Source organism: Nuphar pumila, chromosome 1 (genome assembly GCF_984573655.1).
Source record: "Nuphar pumila chromosome 1, dmNupPumi1.hap1.1, whole genome shotgun sequence".
NCBI classification, from domain to species: Eukaryota; Viridiplantae; Streptophyta; class Magnoliopsida; order Nymphaeales; family Nymphaeaceae; genus Nuphar; species Nuphar pumila.
In genome coordinates, this window is record NC_143249.1 from 23,278,768 (window position 1) to 23,296,860 (window position 18,093).

The window sequence follows — 18,093 nt, forward strand, 5'->3', positions numbered from 1 at the left end:
GTCTTTATCACCGCAATAGAGCTTCATTGGTTGAGAACCAGGGATATCAAAATCCGACCCATCCAGATATAGCATAAATGGATTTGGATCTCCATTTTTTTTCTTTTCATTTTCAAGTAGATAGATCCCTATTTGAAAACCCCATCTTCTGAACCCGACCACTTATCTGTTTCAAAGTTGAGGATGCTAATGGTTCCAGGTTGAACATGGACGGAAAACCTGCACCATTAACATCTCCAGATTCTATAGTGAGACTTGTGATATAAATGGAATGAGTTTGGATAAGATATTTGCTGACCCAAATCCATAGTCGGTATTGGTAAAATTAATTTGAATCCGATTTTGGATGGTTTAATCAGATCCTGAACCCAATCTGGTTGGATTCTTGAAAATCTTCAAAGAGTATGCATTTAAAAAAAAAACATTTTTTAAGAAAATATCAATATATAAAAATATATAAGAAAGGTACAAGAATATCACAAAATATTGTAAATATAAACATCATGTCAAAGCTATGGGATAAAAACGTGATAGTTTCAAAATGGGCAATATTTGAAAATCTCTTTTTTTTTGTAATTGTATCTGTTTTTTGAAAATCTTGAGATAAAATCACAAGATTTTAGAAAGCGACTACCATTTCAACAAGGATGGAAACACATTACTACCAATTTAACATGGGTTATTATTATCCCAAGTTGAGTTCATAGAACAAATTATGTTATTGTTTACCCTCAAAACAAAATTTTCTTTTAAAAAAATAAAAACTTGCCTAAATTTTGGGCAATAATAAAATAACATACTTCAGTTTTGGCGGTTGCACTGTACATTTAGCTGCAACTTTGGTGGACTAAACCCCAGGGTTTCTAATTAACCATAATAAAAGTTTTAGGTCTGCCTTTAACAACATGGAAAACTTAGTTGTATTTTCTATTATCGCTCAAAGTGTAGGTCTAATTTTCAAAATTTCCTAAAAAAAGAAGCTTGAGATGTCGCATAAAGTGATGGAGGCTAAACAGAAAATTAAGGCTAGGCCAAAAATGCATTGAGGAGTATCTTGGTGAGAATGACAAGTTTGTTGTCATTGTTTTGAGATAATAGGCATGACAACGTAACAAAAGATATCATTGTGAGAGGATGTCAACTGTCAAACCCACCCACCAGTATATATTAGGGATGGCAGTGGATATGGGGACAATGGGGCCCCGCCTCGCCCCATTTGGATCGGGGATGAAGGGTATGAAACGGGGATGGAGGCAGGGATGAAGGTTAAAATCTATCCCCGTGCGAGGATGGACTTATGCTTTCCCTCGCCCCCGTCACATTCCCTGCCTTGCCCCATCCCGCCCCGTCTCCAATCCTTCAAGCGATGACTATAGACCGAGGGGAAACGGGGCCCCGCCCCGCCTCGCCCCCCATTTGGACCTGAAATGGAGGACTTGAAACGGGGATGGAGGTGGGGGTGGAGGTTAAAATCCATCCCCGTGCGGGGATGGAGGTTCGGATTTTGAGACGAGGTGGAGGTGGAGACCTTGTCCCCCGCCCCGGTCCACTGCCATCCCTAACCAGTGTCATACAAAACAAGATATATATAGAGAGAGAGAGTAATAAATAGGTGCAAAATGATACGTGCTAAATGAGTTTTTCAGGGTTTTTTTGTTTTATTTTCAAATTTTGACAGTACAAATGTGATCTATTTTCTTGATTTTATAGGGATCAGTTCTTGAAGTATTCAATTCCGACACACGGGTAGAATTTTATAAGGTTCAAAAAATCAACAGTCCAAAATCTTTGTAAAATTTTGAGGCTCAAGTATAAATTTTTTGCATAAAAAACACATGATACAGGTGTGAATTCCTCATGAATCAACCATGCCCAACACATTTATGAGGTCAGAACTGCGAAAAAAACATCAAAAGGGCAAAAAAACTCATTTTTAGCGCATATCAATTTTGCACATACCCATCTCTCTCTCTCTCTCTCTCTATATATATATATATATATATATATATATAGAGAGAGAGAGAGAGAGAGAGAGAGAGAGTAATAATCAGGTGTGCTCGGATTACCTACTACCACGTACTAGAAATCATGGTTGTAGGTAGTATTTTCTCAATTAAACCTTATGGATGTATTCAACATAGTTTATCTGATAGGAATTATGCTTTGAATCGTGTTTTTGGGGCATAAAAATAAGATTTTTTAAGTGATAACATTTTGATACATTGCGAGCTATCGATTTTTAAAGTTCTCAAAAAACATACATCAATGTTATAATCACATATTTCAAAACTTGTTTTCTACTAAAATAATGCTTATAGATCATATCAACAAAAAAAGTTTACATTTTTTGAAAATCTAAAGCTTCTATTTGGTGGGTGTAAGTACTCCAAAAGCATCGTATCATTACCAATATATATAGAGAAACTGAAATATGTTTGCCAACCAAATATAGTTGCTAGTATAAATTGAGATTTTCATAGGTTTTTTTGCAAATCTAACCCTGCAGATTTGGGCCTGATTCATTTGCTAGGAATCGAATGTTGAATCATCATAACTAGATGAAGAAATATGATTTTTTATGCTTAAATATTTAAGAAAATGATAAGCATTGATTTTCAACCCTTAAAAGATTATTCTTGTACATCGTAATTGGATGATCCAAGGGTCTGTTTTTGTAAAATCAAACATTTAGATCACATCCATACCATGAAATTTTCAAAAAAAAGTAAAACACCTAAAAAATCTTGGATCGTGCCAATAAACATAATAATATTTGGTTGGTAAACATATTTCAATTACCATATATATACATATATATATGTATATATTTGTTACTATCGAAGGTAAGGAACTAATGAGCTACAAATCATAGGTGTGAAATTGTATCTACCCAATCTAACCACATAAATGTGTTGAGCATGGTTTGTTTTCTAAGGATCATGTTTTATGTTTTTATGAGGTAAGAATGTGATCTTTTGAGTTATAAAAATTTGGGACATTGTGGGCCATTGATTTTTGGACCCCTTTAAAAACCTAATTACTTATCATAATCATGATTCAAAACAAGTTTTCTACTAACTACAAAAAAAATTAAAATCTTTTTATGAAAAAGTGATTTCTACTCATTAGTTTATTAGCTTGATTAGGAGTCAATATCTAACATTATATATATATATATATATATATATATATATATATATATATATATATATATATATAGAGAGAGAGAGAGAGAGAGAGAGAGAGAGCCGAAAGAATATCAACATTAATACTCATGAAGATCAACAAAATGTTGAACCCATGAACCAGACACAGAAGAAACAAAGCTAAAATATAGAAAAAACAAAGCTAAAGAAAAGAAACTACAGACAGCTAGCAACAAAACAACAAAGCCTACTCAACCAGGATCCGCAGGATTAGAAGAAACCACCGCTGAGTGAACGTCGTTCAGATGAGAGGAGAGGTCTCTAAGATGCATACGTAATATTGCATATACATCAACCAGGATTTTATGGACAAGATGATTAAAGATGACCGGAATTTGACGGAAAGTAGCATCATTGCGTGCCATCCAAACAAACCACCAAGTAGTAAGTAACCATGTCTTCCAGATCAGTCTCCACCGCTTGCATCGTCTAATTTCAATAGGGCCCAGGAGAAGATAAAGCGCAAAAGACTCTTCTTTGACAATTACGTTCGGAGATCTCCACGTCCTATTAAATAGGGCCACAAAGATTGGGCAGGACCAAAATAAATGAAAAGTAGTTTCTTCAGCAGCTTGACACAACACACACCAACTTGGAAACTGAAAGCCCAACTTCTTTAAATAACTGTGAGTCTGAACCCTATCATGCAAAATTAACCAAGCCAAGAACCGAGATCTTGGAGAAGGGCTCTTACCCCATAACGCACGCTCAGGGAACCAATCTGCCCCTTGGGGGAGCAACGATCTATACACTTTGTGGGTGTGGAACGCTCCATTTGTCGTAATCGCCCATTGCAACCACTGATCATAATTTCCAGCATCCCCAGTTTGATCTCTGAAGGACGATAAGGCTCTCAGCCACATGCTTCGCAAGTGCGAGATCGCCAGACCCCGGGTTTCATGGCGAAAAAGAGATAAATCAGGAGCACCATATTTAGCATGGAGCAGGCGAGCACATGGAGAGCCTGGTTGATGAGCCATCCAACATTGCTTGGCTACGAGAGCAATACTCCTCTGTCTTGGAGCAAAAACACCTAAGCCAGCCATACGCCTCGGTAACACCACCGTTCGCCAACCAACCAAATGGCGCTTACTCTTAAGGTGACACCCAGACCAAAGAAAATCCGACATTAAACGACAAATTTGCTTCTCCACGCCCACAGGCATCATGAAAATTGACATGAAGAATTCAGGGATAGAAGAAAGAACATGTCTGATTAAGGTCAGACGGCCAGCAATGGAGAGATAAGAAGCCTGCCACGAAAGAAGCTTGCTTTTCACTTTTTGAATAGTTGGAGCCCAAGCAGCGGAAGAGAGGCGTTTCACTTGTAACGGCAGACCCAAATATGTCATCGGCAACTCAGAGATTGCACAATTAAAAATCTGTTTACCCATTGCAAGCATAGGAGACTGAACATTGAACATAGTAAGAGAGCATTTGCTATCATTTAGGGAAAGCCTAGAAAGAGAAAGAAAGAACTGGAGAATAAGCTTGAATCTAAGCATCTGCTGCACGTTTGCTCGCCCAAAAATAAGCATATCATCAACATAAATAAGAATGTGGTCCGAAAAATCTGGAACATCTAGAGGATCTATCAAGCGTTTCTCCGCAGCACGCTTGAGCAACACCACGAGACCCTCAGCAATGGCATTGAACAACAAAGGCGATAGAGGGCAACCTTGCCTTAAACCACGCCCCAACTTGATCTGGCCACCTCTAGTGCCGTTAATCTTAATCATGGCATGAGCATTAGAGACCAATTCCCTCACCCATCCAGAAAAACGACGACCAATGCCAAAATTGGATAACATTTGAAATAAGAAGGGCCAATGCACAGAATCAAAGGCTTTATGAAAATCCAATTTAAGAGAAAAGTAGGGTTGTCCACTAAGATGTAATGAGTGAATGACTTCAGAGGCCAAGATGAATGAATGGTGAATCCTCTTATTGTGGATAAAGGCGAACTGAGAATTCGAAAAAATTTGGTGAGCCACGACCTTCAACCTATTAGCCAATACCTTAGCAATCATCCGATAAAGGGCACTCATAACAGAAATCGGGCGAAACCTAGAAATATCAGTGGCAGCATCCTCTTTCAGAATTAAAGAAATAATTGCCAAGTGGGTTTGAATAGGCAATCTGGAGTTGCGATAGAACTCATCAAACATGTTAATAATATCAGGCTTCACACAAGACCAAAAAATTCTGAAGAAATCCACATGAAACTCATCAGAACCTGGAGCTTTCCACCCCGACAAACCTTTGATGGCCCTAAAAATCTCATCTTCAGAGAACCTCATTTGCATAATTCTGGCTTGATCTTGCCGAATCGAACCGACAGAAACAGGGCCAATGACACCCTTCGCAGTAAGTGAAACAGAATATAAATCTTTAAAATACTGAGTGACAGCTGAAATAACGTGTTGATTAAGGTACGAAACGCCCCCAATGGTGATTGATGGGACGACATTCCTCCTATGACGATGAGAAGCATAAGAGTGAAAAAATTTAGTATTATCGTCTCCGGCCGCAAGCCATTTCACCCTTGCCCGTTGCTTCCATCTAATTTCCTCTTTGACCCTCCAGTTTTTCAAAAGCGTTGATAAGTCAGTAGATCTGTCCTGCAAACTCTGCATGTGAGAATCAGATAGAGACTCCGGGGAAGACATAGTTTGATATAATGTTGAAATCTCTTGCTCCCAAGTAGCCATTTGATGAAATTTAGCCACATCTCGATTATGGAGCCAAGCTTTGATATCCTTAGCTAGACGAGACAACTTCTCATGACACCGGATAGCTGCCCACTGCTCATTGGAAGGCTTGTTCCAAGAGTTTGAAATAATAGTGTGAAAGTCTGGCTCTTGGAGCCACCATTGTTCAAACACAAAACTCCTGGCTTGTCAATGCTTTTGAGAGAGAGAGAGAGAGAGAGAACGTTTTTCTGTTTTCTCCAATGAAAAGTTGGAAACCGACCTCGACTGGTAATGAAAAAGGGTGCAAATGGATTAGACATAGTCAGATATATCATCTGAATCACACATGTTATTTCTCGACGGGAATTCCTGAAGTAAGATCCAAATAATGTGCTTTCAGATCATATTCAAATCTGTTAAATCAGATTGTTTTCAGATTCAATTTAGATTTTTTGCATGTAAACATGCTTGCTTCTTTTATTTTTTTCAACCGGATCCAGTATTACAACATATAGTTTGGATTAGGGTCTAATTACCTCATCGGATCTGTTTTATATTCAGACATATTGTTCACATTTTCAATTCAAAATTGACCTAACATGATCCTATTTGAATCCGATCCATTTACAAGACCCCCCCCCCCCCCAGCTCCACGTGGCATGATATTACTAGCGGTCAGCAAAAGTCCGACCCCTAGGGACCCGGCATAGCATTTCTCTTTCAACTGACACCTTATGACGTAAATGTGGGGCCAGACCACAAAAGGGACTCATGTGAACCACATGACCAACGACAACATTCTCGTTTAATGCACCCTGCAATAGTGCCATACCCGTGACCACCAGGTAAGAGTAGGGCAGTTAGGGATGAAAACGGGTCGGACCCTCTGTGCAATATATGTGTATGCCGAATGAGTCTCAATTGTACCCATCATGACTTCAGATTTGGAGTCTAGTTTGGTGACCCCAACATCATCAACTGAACCTCCACTGGACCTATCTAAAAGGTAACCTGTTTGATTATACAATTTAGGGCTGTTAGGTATCAGACCCAAAGAGGTCAATACAATTAGAGATGTAAACAGTTCAGTTTCGGATCGGATGTGGCCGATACCATATTGGCTAAACAGATTCAAATTCAAAATTTGGATAAGCTTATACCAGATCCGCTATTCTACATGCAAACGGTTTCGAACATCCTTAAAAAATTCTGATATTTGTTCGATTCCGGTAGCTAAAAATAAAAACCATATATGCATCCAACTATAATCGGATGTGGTTTTGGCTTACCAAATGCAACTAAATGCAATTGAATTCGGTCGGATATCGGATAAAATCCGAGTCATGGACATCCCTAAATACAATTGAATGTTATCTGGATCCCTAGTGGTCCGTGGGCAGTATCCTAGGGCATATATCTGGATCGAAATTTGGCCTTACTGTGCGAACCGAATCCCATCCGTTGTTTTATCTCTCTCTCTCTCTCTCTCTCTCTCTCTCTCATGGTCCACAAATCTCTTTCTCTCGCTCTCTCTCATAGACTATGCCCACTCTCCTTCTCCTCCTGCTCCTCCTCCTCCACCTCCTCCTATCCACCACCCCTTTAGCTCCACCACCACCACCGAAAGACCCTCCGGCAACCACCATCCACCAGGCATGCAATGCCACACGCTTCCCCAGCACGTGCGAGCAAACGCTAGCCGGATCCGACCTCCCCACCACCAACCCGACCCCGACCGACATCGTCAAGGCCGCCGTCTACGCAACCGCCGTCCCGCTCCGCTCGGCCATCTCCGTCTCGCAATCTATCGCCGATTCTGCCTGAGACGACCGGAACCTGTCCGTGGTCGCCTCGAGATGCGTCCTGGGACTCGGCTACTCAGCCTACAGGGTCGACCTGTCGTCCGATCCCGAGACGGTCCGCTCTCGGATCCGAGACGTTCGGGCGTGGCTGAGCGCTGCCCTCGGGTACCAGTCTGGATGCAGGTCCGCGTACAAAGGGGTCAACAGAACGAAGGAAGTGAGCTCGGCCCTGGAGCTCCTGGGCTCGCTGACCGCGTTAACCAGCAACGCCTTGAGCTTGGCTTTCGCGCTGGATCGGTTCGGCAACGACACCGGTTCGTGGATGCCGCCGCAGACCGAGCGGGACGGGCCCCTCGGTAGCCCTGGTCCGGCAGCCGGTTCGGGCTTGGCGGCACGGTTTCAGCGTGGTTTTGAGGGGTTGGAGCCCAACGTCGTGGTTTGCAAGGACGGGAGCGGCGGGTGTCTCGGGACGGTACAGGAGGCGATCGACTCGGTACCTGAAAACGGTTCGGGCGTGTTCGTCATTAAGATAAAGGAAGGGGTATACGAGGAAATCGTGAGGGTGCCCTTGAGCAAACGGAATGTGGTCTTTTTAGGAGATGAAATGGGCAAAACGGTAATTACAGGGTCAACGAGAATGGGACTCGGCGTTTCCACATACGATACCGCCACTGTTGGTACGTTTCTGGATTGCACTCTCTCTTTTTTTCGTTTACAAAAAATATCCCTGGAATGTTAGTCAAGGACAAGAAAGGGTACCGTTTGTCGGCAGGCATCTTATTGGGATGCTGGCTTACTGAATGACGGAAGCAACCTCTTCTGGGGGCATTTCCGTCATTTAGAAGATTCAATGGTGGTGTGGGGCTTGCACTTGGGATGTAGATCCGTTACCCAAATCCATTAGCCCCCTTGCCATCCGAGATGTCTAAAGGATTTTGGATATTTTTTCTTAGATTTTAATAAAATCTAGACATTCAAACCGGTTGTGCTGCCTGATTCAATTAATAGTCACAGATATGCCTGTCATGGGCTTACTTTTTTCAATAAGCCAGTGCGGCGTGATACCGATTTACGAAGCATTTTAAGCTTGTGACAAAGCGATACAATCACGGTACTGGCTTATTCAAAAAAAATAAGCCCATCTTATTATAATTTGATCACGATATATTCAACAAACAAAAATAATATAATGATAACTAGTAATGAGCACTTCCTAAACGGTCTTAGCTCCTAAACTCCTCTAAACAGTTTCAAAGGGACAAAGTTTTTGGTTTTTGCTTAATCAGAAGTTCAAACTCTTAGGCATAGGTTGGGTTGGATCGGAAACCCAGTACAAACCCAACCAGTTGGCAGACCTAAATGGAATCCAAGAAGGTTCAAATATATGTTCAAGGTTTGGGTAGTTTTGGAAACTCTTCAGATGATTTTCAGTTTCAGAAAACCAACGGTCTAGTCTATAGGGATGGCAGTGGACGGGGTTGGGGGTGGGGACAAGGTCTCCACCCCAAATCCTGACCTCCATCCCTGCACGGGTTTGGATTTTAACCTCCATTTCTGCCTCCATCCCCATTTCATGTCCTCCATCCCGGTCCAAACGGGACGAGGTGGGGCGGGCCTCATTTTCCCCCGATTCACTGCCATCTCTAAGTCTAGACATTGAGATGTAAATTGATGGATACATTGAAGAATCCAAGGGTTTTTGCCCAAGTGTATCCAAGTGCCAATTCAAGTGGAGGCTGGATCACATGCAATCACATTGCACAAAGGAAATGTAGTGTTCCTCCTTTGGCTGCTCAACACGTGACCCATACAGACTAATGGCCCCCAAAACGGCATGTTTTGTGGGCCCAGCAACACACGTCAGCCAAAGAGACGGGGGCATCACATTCACTTTGTGCAATTACATTGCGCCTGATTCCTCTTCACCCAAATGGGTTCATCAATCAAGCTTGTTTGAGGGTAGTCCTCATTCCACCTGCACGTGGATTTTTAAGGATGACGGATCAAGTGCAATCACATTGCACACTTTAGTGTGTTGCTGCACTTGATCTACCTTTCATCTTCTTTAGGGACCCCACAACCCTAGATATGGAGGGCAGTCCAGTGGCACGACACTTGGTGTACAATTACATTTGATTCTAAGTGAGTAATCCGTCTAGCATAGTTGCTATACTCATTTTTCTTTTTGGAGGGGTTTTGTAATAGCTTAGGGAGATGTAGACACCTCAATTTTGACCTAGCTAGTAGTCTTGTGTTTAAGAGTAACATTTCAAGAGCCTGCTTTCATTTTTATTACACTTTCTACTTACAAAAACATTGTAAAAGTTTTTGTCCAAAAAGAAGTTTAAACTTGGGTCTTAGCTTTCAAAAGTAAAAAAAATAAAATCATTTTGAAACCAGAACACAAAGTTACGATCAAAATGAGTCTATTTGTTTACTTGTAAAACTTGTTTTAAAGTAGTGTCTACTTTAAGTTTGATTTTAGCCATTAAATCAGCCAACTTTAATTTTTCACTCAAAAGATGATTCAAAGTACAGGATATTAAATTCCAAAACATTAAACCACACCTTAAAAGTATGCAGGGTTAAAGGAGATATGACTAAAACAAATTAACCTATACGAGTAGTCTAGGCCTATTTGTCTAACAAGTCATTAGACCACTTGCCATGGCCTAGACACCCTGACTTGTTGTTCGACCATTGTTGTCTGATGAGGTTTCTTGATTTAGCCCAAGAATGCACGAATTTGAGGATAAGCCTTGCCAAAACCTTTCAAAATGCCTAGATTTTTATGGATGACCTTTTTTAAGCAAAAACCTATCGATACCCTTAACCTACTGAAAAGCATATTTCTTATTTATTAAAAAATCTAGTAGCCAATTAAAGTCCGCCACCTCAAATCATTAACCAATCTTGGATCCAAATTTTATCAATTAGAGTCCAAGATTCAATAAAAAAAGTATAAATAGAAATCATTTTCCCTTTTTTTTAGCATCTAGCACCAAGAGCCAATGAGAGTGTTGTTACTATGAAAAAGCATCATAACCATGTGAGCCTATTAGATATATCCCTAGGTCTAGATCCATTGCCCCTCTCAAGTCCATCTTGCTCAACCTAGTCCCCTTGAAGTCTTAATCTTGTGGAAGCTCTGTCAAATTCGTTGAGCTTGTCAAAGTCGTTAGGTGGGTATACTTAAGCTTGTGGTAAGCTTCTTTTTTCATTTATTTTTATTTATTGGTATGTGTTTATCTCAAAAATTAGTACTCTTTATTGTTTCTCGTGTTTTTCAAGTGTTGATGCGCTGCACCATCGATCAACCTCACTTTTCTTTTAGAAGATCATATCAAAGAAAGCTGCATCACACGCCAAAAATTGTAAAATGAAAAGTTGCACCTTTTAATAGGCTGTTCCCTGCTCATCGAAAGAGAAAAAACTCACATTCTTGAAGAACAAAATCCTTATAATTTCATCATCTAATATCCAAATCCATTTTTAAAACATCTATTTTAAAACTTGTTTCCAAAATCTTTCCAAGAATAAGTATCCATAGTAATCTTGTGAGCAACCTCCATTGGATTCAAACTTGATCCTTTGGGTTATGATAGTGCGACCTAACAGCCCAACTATCTCATTTGACCTCAACTAAACCAGTATTTTTGCAAAGAGGAACACATTTTTTCACATGCTATTAAGACTCCAAATAATGTAAATTATTAAAAAAAAAAGACTCAACTGTAGTTTGTTGAAAAACACGAGTTATTAACATAGAGACTGTGGGGGTCTGATATAATATATCAATGGACTCGGGTTCAAAATGTCGTATGAGGAAGCCATCACCCAGTTGGCTCCCAAAAGAGAGACTTATTATGGTAGCCTAATGTAGATTTTTCTCATGCTTTATGAATAAGTATATGTTTGATCTTTTTACTTTTTTTGGTTGCTATTAACACGTTAAAACCTTCCTGCTGACCACTGTGACAAATATCGCGAGAGATTTATAAAAAATCTAACGATCGAGAAATTGTCTGAAAGTTTAAAACAGCAATTTCTCACGAGATTTTCAAAATATTGTGAGATTTATGAAAAAACATAAATAGGTCGATTTAAACCGTGCTGTTATTTTTAAATAATTTTTATTAGTATTTTCTTAGAAAATTTATTTTTTACATTTTTTAATTAATTTTTTTATGGCCGTGATTTTGACGAAAAAATACGAGATTTATGAGAAATTTCAAATTCTCGTGAGTTTTTGAAAAACGATATTTTGAGGTTTTTAACTTTTGTCACTATGCTGGTGAGGGGGGTCTTCAGTGGGGGACTCCTTTTAGTAATGTAGTTCATAGTGAGCGTTGTGTTGAACTCACTTGTTTGGCAGGAGTGGTTGGTGATGGCTTCATGGCTAGAGACATCACTTTCCAGAATACGGCTGGTCCTGAGAGCTACCCGGCGGTCGCGTTCCGGTCTGAAAGCGACCTCTCCCTGATTGAAAACTGTGAATTCCTGGGCCACCAAGACACACTCTATGCGCACTCACTCCGCCAATTGTATAGATCATGCCGAATTCGGGGCACTGTGGACTTCATCTTTGGGAACTCGGCCTCAGTCTTCCATGACTGCGTAATCCTAGTGGCACCCCGCCAACTATCACCCGAGCAAGGCGAGGTGAGTGTCATCGCTGCTCATGGCCGAAATGATCCGGCGCAATCCACTGGGTTTGTCTTTGAGAATTGCATAATAAATGGGACAGATGAGTATATGAATTACTACTACTCAAAACCAGCTGTGCACATGAACTATCTGGGCCGACCATGGCGGGAGTACGCGCGGACCGTGTTCCTGCATTGCTACTTGGAAAGGATCATAAGCCCCCAAGGATGGTTGCCTTGGGCTGGGGATTTTGCTCTCTCAACTCTGTACTATGGGGAGTTTGAGAATTTAGGACCGGGTGCAAATACTTCGGGTAGGATGCCTTGGAGTAGCCAAATTCCCAGCCAAAATGTTGACATGTACTCAGTTGACAGCTTCATACAAGGAAATGAGTGGATCAAGGCTCCTTAATTAGCACTATTGTGTAGTGCCTATATGTGTGTGTGCAAGCACAAGCATGCATGAGAGAGAGAGAGAGAGAGATGTATTGGCCTTTGGTGGGGTGCATTATTTTAAATATGCATGTTAGCATTGGATGTACCGGTGAATGATTATTTCAAATATTTGGGATCCATCATTCAAAAGTATGGAGAAATTGATGGAGATGTAAATCATAGGATAAAGGTTGGGTGGATGAAATGGAAAAGTGCTACTGGAGTGCTGTGCGATCGTAGAATGCCATTGCGGTTGAAGGGAAAGTTTTATAGGACGACTATTAGACCCGCTTTACTATATGGTACGGAATGTTGGGCTGCCAAGAGACATCATATTCAAAAAATGAGTGTAGCTGAGATGCGGATGCTTTGATGGATGTGTGGAAATACAATAAAAGATAAGATTCAGAACGAAGAGATACGTAAGAAGGTAGGTGTTGCACCCATTGAAAATAAGATGCGAGAGAATCGTTTACGGTGGTTTGGATATATTCGGCGAAGGCCTAATGATGCTCCAGTTAGAAGGTTGGAGAAATGGGAAAATATATTAGTTAAAAGAGGTCGGGGTAGGCCTAGGAAGACTTGGATGGAGATGATAGGAAAGGATATGAATGCTTTGAACCTCACTGAGGACATGGCGTTGGATAGAAATGATTGGAGGAAAAGGATTCATGTGGAAGACCCAAAATGAATTTCTTTTTTGGTTCATATCGCTGACCCCAATTGTTTTGGGATGAAGGCGTAGTTGTTGTTGTTGTTGTTGTATGTTAGCATTGGATGTGTAGGTATGATGAATTGGGTCTGTATATGTTAATGGGGTCATCCATTACATTTATAACAATTTAACATCGTTTATGAGAATAATGCTGATAATGTTATAGTGAATACTTTTCAATTAATTGACTTTTTTCTTATGACAAAGGAAAACCCTCACCGAGAACCGGGTCACTTAATGGGCCCGCATTCCTGCAAGGTAAAACTCTGAGTTCAATATAAGACCACTCAGCCAACCATGCATATGATAAAGCAACTGCAGCCTCCATGCAATCCTGGGCCTTCAGCTTGACACAAGACCTGGCTGACCACATGGTTAACCACAGCAGTGGTCATAATGGACTTCTTTCACTCATACAAAGCAATACAACTTTACTTTGTATTAATCCATCAAGACCTTTATTCTAACAGACTGTATCCTATGATTGGAAGGAGGATTGAGTAAAAATGGAAATTGAGGATATCATGCATGGTTAGTAGCGTCAAAAGTTAAAATGGAAGTAGGACTATAGCAATATGGCGTAGAAGAAGATTATGAAATCAGGTGAAAATGATAAACTTGGTAGTGTTTTGTTGCATTTGAGATAAACTTATCGTTTTTCATTTTTATTTTAAACATGAAGACATTGTTTTAAATGAACTTTTTTGTATTCATTAAGAATCATAAATATGAAATAAATGAAACATTCTAATTTTTATGAATAGTGGGGGAATGCTTTTTACTTATATTTATGTTTTTTTTTTAATTGTGCTACCAACAAAAAGTGGACTCAATTTGTTTAATAGAAAATACTAGAAAAAATATAATATGAATTGCTATAAAACCATTTAGCTTCAATATTAACGAACCACTATGACCCATGGTTTGAGCCAATGTTTTTGTTTAGTGTTCACAAATGTTTTATTTATTATTTATAAATAATAAACATAAATACATAAAAATATAGCTTAAAATTTTCAATTGATGTGTGTTAAGGTGCACAAGACCACAAGGGCTTTGCCTTACTGGCTAGGGGCAAACATGGTTTGCCACCTGACATGGGACAACAACATGCGAAACCCATGGGATGCATTCCTTTTTTTTTTTTTAATAGGCAAGCTGGGGTTACTCCGACCCTCCACCAGTTGCACAACATACCATTGGGTTTTGAACTTGCAACCACCTAACACATGTGGTAACGTGCACTAGCGGAGCCCCCGTTGGTAGGACGCATCCCTTGCTGCGAGGCTGAAGTTGTGTATATTCTTTTGTGTCTAGGGGTCCTCAAGGGTTTTACCAACTGGAGGTCTGTCAATGTGTGATCGGTGATGGAAGGAATTTTCCCTGGGCCGAGCCCAAGAGAAAAAAAGTTTGTTAAATGTATTAAAAAATCATAGGGTTTGCAACTCTAGATCTATGACATTTTTTTTCGACAACGAAAGCTGGGGTTAGTCAGACCCCTATCGGTTATACAACCATACCATTTGGGATTCGAACTTGCAACGTCCCAACACAAGGACTGCTCCTGCCAGACAAGCGGAGCGACCGTTGGTAGATCTATTTCTTTCCGTGAACTTTGATTATACTCTTATGTACGCTATGCTAGGGATCTAATTAGAGAAAATTAATAGGAAAATAATTCATAATTTCATTAAATCATCTCTCTACAAAATGTGTATTTATAGAGAAACCCAGAAACCTTATTTTCTACTATAGATTTGAGATGGGTCCTACTCATATTAAAACCCAAATATATAATTCAAATACCAATATTAAAAAAAAAAACAAATTAAAAGTAGATCCGCAAATAGATTTTGGACCCAGACTGCTCCACTCTCCTCTTGCATCAGTTCCCGTGTCAAAGGATATCAATTACTTTTTTTCCTTTTTTTTTTTTTTATGATGAACCCTCACTGAGAAGTAATTAATGGGCCCATCCCTGCAAGGTAAACCTGGAGTGGGTTCATCGACACCCAAGCCCTTATGGAGCCTGTCAGTCAAAGGTACCCGTGCATCCGATGGGAGTTGAACCTGGGAAGAAGGAGTCAGCACCTTTTCCAAGGCCCGCTTGGGTGACCCGAGTGGGTCAGTTCCTTTTTTCTTCTATTATGAAGTATTTCTGAGATAGTGAGAGCCATGAGGTGTGTCTTCAAGATTTTCCATCCCACAATTTGTGAGATCCATAGATTTACTTCAAAGTTCCAGAAGAAAAAAGATAAAAAAATAAAATGAAAAACAATGTTCAAGGTAATCAAATGCCACATAAGGATTTTGCATCAACAATTTTAGAGTAAAGCTATATATGGAACACATAGATTTTTTAAAAAAGGAGCTCCAATTATATGTCAACCAAGACCTAGCTCAACTATGTCATATTAGCACGTCTAACAAGCCAACCAGCTTTCAGAAAAACTCCCTCATTATTTCTTAGAGACTTCTTTACACTCAAAAGTATTTTAAAGCACTTAACTTTTGGCATTAATAAAAACACCAACACATAAAATGTTTATATAAGCTAAGTTAAATTAATAAAAAAATTGGTTTTGTTTAGCAAAGCATAAATTAACTTATGTGCTTTTAACAATATCCAAAACTGTATTTTTTATTGTCACCAAAACTTTAGGTGCATTTATAAAAATCATTTTAAGGGAAAAAATATTCAGTGTAACTTATTTTTGCTGACCGTTATATGAGAGAGAGAGAGAGAGAGAGAGAGAGAGAGAGAGAGAGAGAGATGTCACAGCAACGCCATTTATGATGTATGTCATAAATAACATCAAATTGGCATGTTACACTGATATGACCTTGATATGTATATACATTATTTTGGCATTTTTAGTAAATTTGAATACTTTGCAATAATATTTTAATACAATTATATTTTTATATGCTGAAATATAAAAAAAAATGAATGGCGTTGGTTTTAGGACAGTGCCCATTAGATATTGAGCCGAAATCTGACCCGTTATATATGTGGGCCAGGCCTGGGCCGACTCACAAACTACTGGGTCATGGGCTGCTCTTCAAACTTGATCCCGTTAAGAAACAGGACAAAACCCAGCCTGTTAGTAAACGGGCCAGATCATCTCCCGGCCGAGCCACACTTAAAGCCCGGCGAGCCTGGGGTGGGCACCCGGGCTGGGCCTACCTTATGCCCACCCCTACACTCAAAGGAAAAAGTCTAAATCTGCACTTTTCTTCTTTTCGGATCAACTGAACATAATATGGAAACACTCTTATTACAGTTGATGGAGCCACAAGAAAGCACAAGTCTTGACCGAGCCAATGACCCAATTATGGAATCTGGGTTCAGCAACATAACCAAGTCTGCTCCGAGGCCCGAGGAAACTTTTACTGTAGGCTAGAGAGGCAGGCGCACGACCCAGCCGTTGACTTGACTGAGCCTTCCAACTAAGCAAAAAAATATAAATAAAAAGAATAAATTACAAAAGGATGGCCAACTTATCAGCTATTCACAGGAACATGGTCAACCTTTTGTTAATCACATCTAACCACCTCTCTATTTTTTTCCCCCTTTAAGTCTGTTTGATAGACGTGGTTGGTCGTAACGTGAGTGAGTTGACCACTGCTTAGTTAAATTAAATATGATCAACTTTAACTTCAATTTTTTCTTAAATAATGCATTTTATTTTTTCATCAAAGGACAAAAGGTAATTCTATACTCATGTAGCATTAGGTCATTGCTATTTTGAAAACAGCACTGTCTTGTTGCAAGATTTTCATACATCAATATAATGCTAAAAATGCAGTGGTATATTCAAGATATTAGCTGTTGGCAAAATATTGCGAGATTGGAGATAAAAGATATTTCAGAATTTTTAAAATTTTTAAAATTTTAATAATTTTAATTTACATTATTTATTTATTTGGATTTATAACCTGAAGAAATCACACCTGGCACAAAGACCTAGCCGCACTGGCTCAACCTGCCATACTATAGTAGCCTATGCTATGCATTGTCTTGCGGAGAGGGGGCGACACCCATGAAAATCAAACCTCGACTGATGGTCTAGCAGCCAAGGCTCAACCCCACTACACGAACCCCCCTTGGGGCTATTTGTATATTTTTGATTTATAATTCTTGATATTTGTTGAGATTTATCCACAAATAAAAAAGTTTTATTGATTATATGAGAGGTTTTTAACGAGGTGTGTATCCTATGTCCCAAGTCATGCTTCATCTAGAAGCCTCCAATCATTGCGCTTTCCTTCACGAGGCTTTACATGTCGACGATGAACCAACGGTCTTGTTACTCTATGGGTTTTATTTGTAATATTTTTAATAATATTTTAAATATTAATTTGTCAAAAATATATTGTTTTTATTAAAATTAAAAAGTTTCGTGTCCTTGAATCTCTTAAAAAAAAAATCAAGTTTGTGAGTCTAACCTCCATGATCCATCCCTGTCCATTCGTCTTTGTGACATTATTTTATAACTAAAGTGGGTATATGAAAAAAATTAATTAAAAAGGAGAGATTTATTGAATGTGATAATGAAAGAGTTGAATTGGTCGCGTCATAGTAAATATCTGATA

At 39.4% G+C, this 18,093-nt stretch overlaps 1 pseudogene across 1 annotated transcript; it reads left to right on the forward strand.

Annotated features, from left to right (window-relative positions):
* The first annotated feature begins 7,441 nt into the window (after nt 1-7,441).
* LOC149848342 (putative pectinesterase/pectinesterase inhibitor 51 pseudogene) lies at nt 7,442-12,887 on the forward strand (annotated as a pseudogene). Its single transcript, XR_016431478.1, has 2 exons — nt 7,442-8,378; nt 12,077-12,887. The product of XR_016431478.1 is annotated as a putative pectinesterase/pectinesterase inhibitor 51 pseudogene (transcript).
* Nucleotides 12,888-18,093: the final 5,206 nt, after the last annotated feature.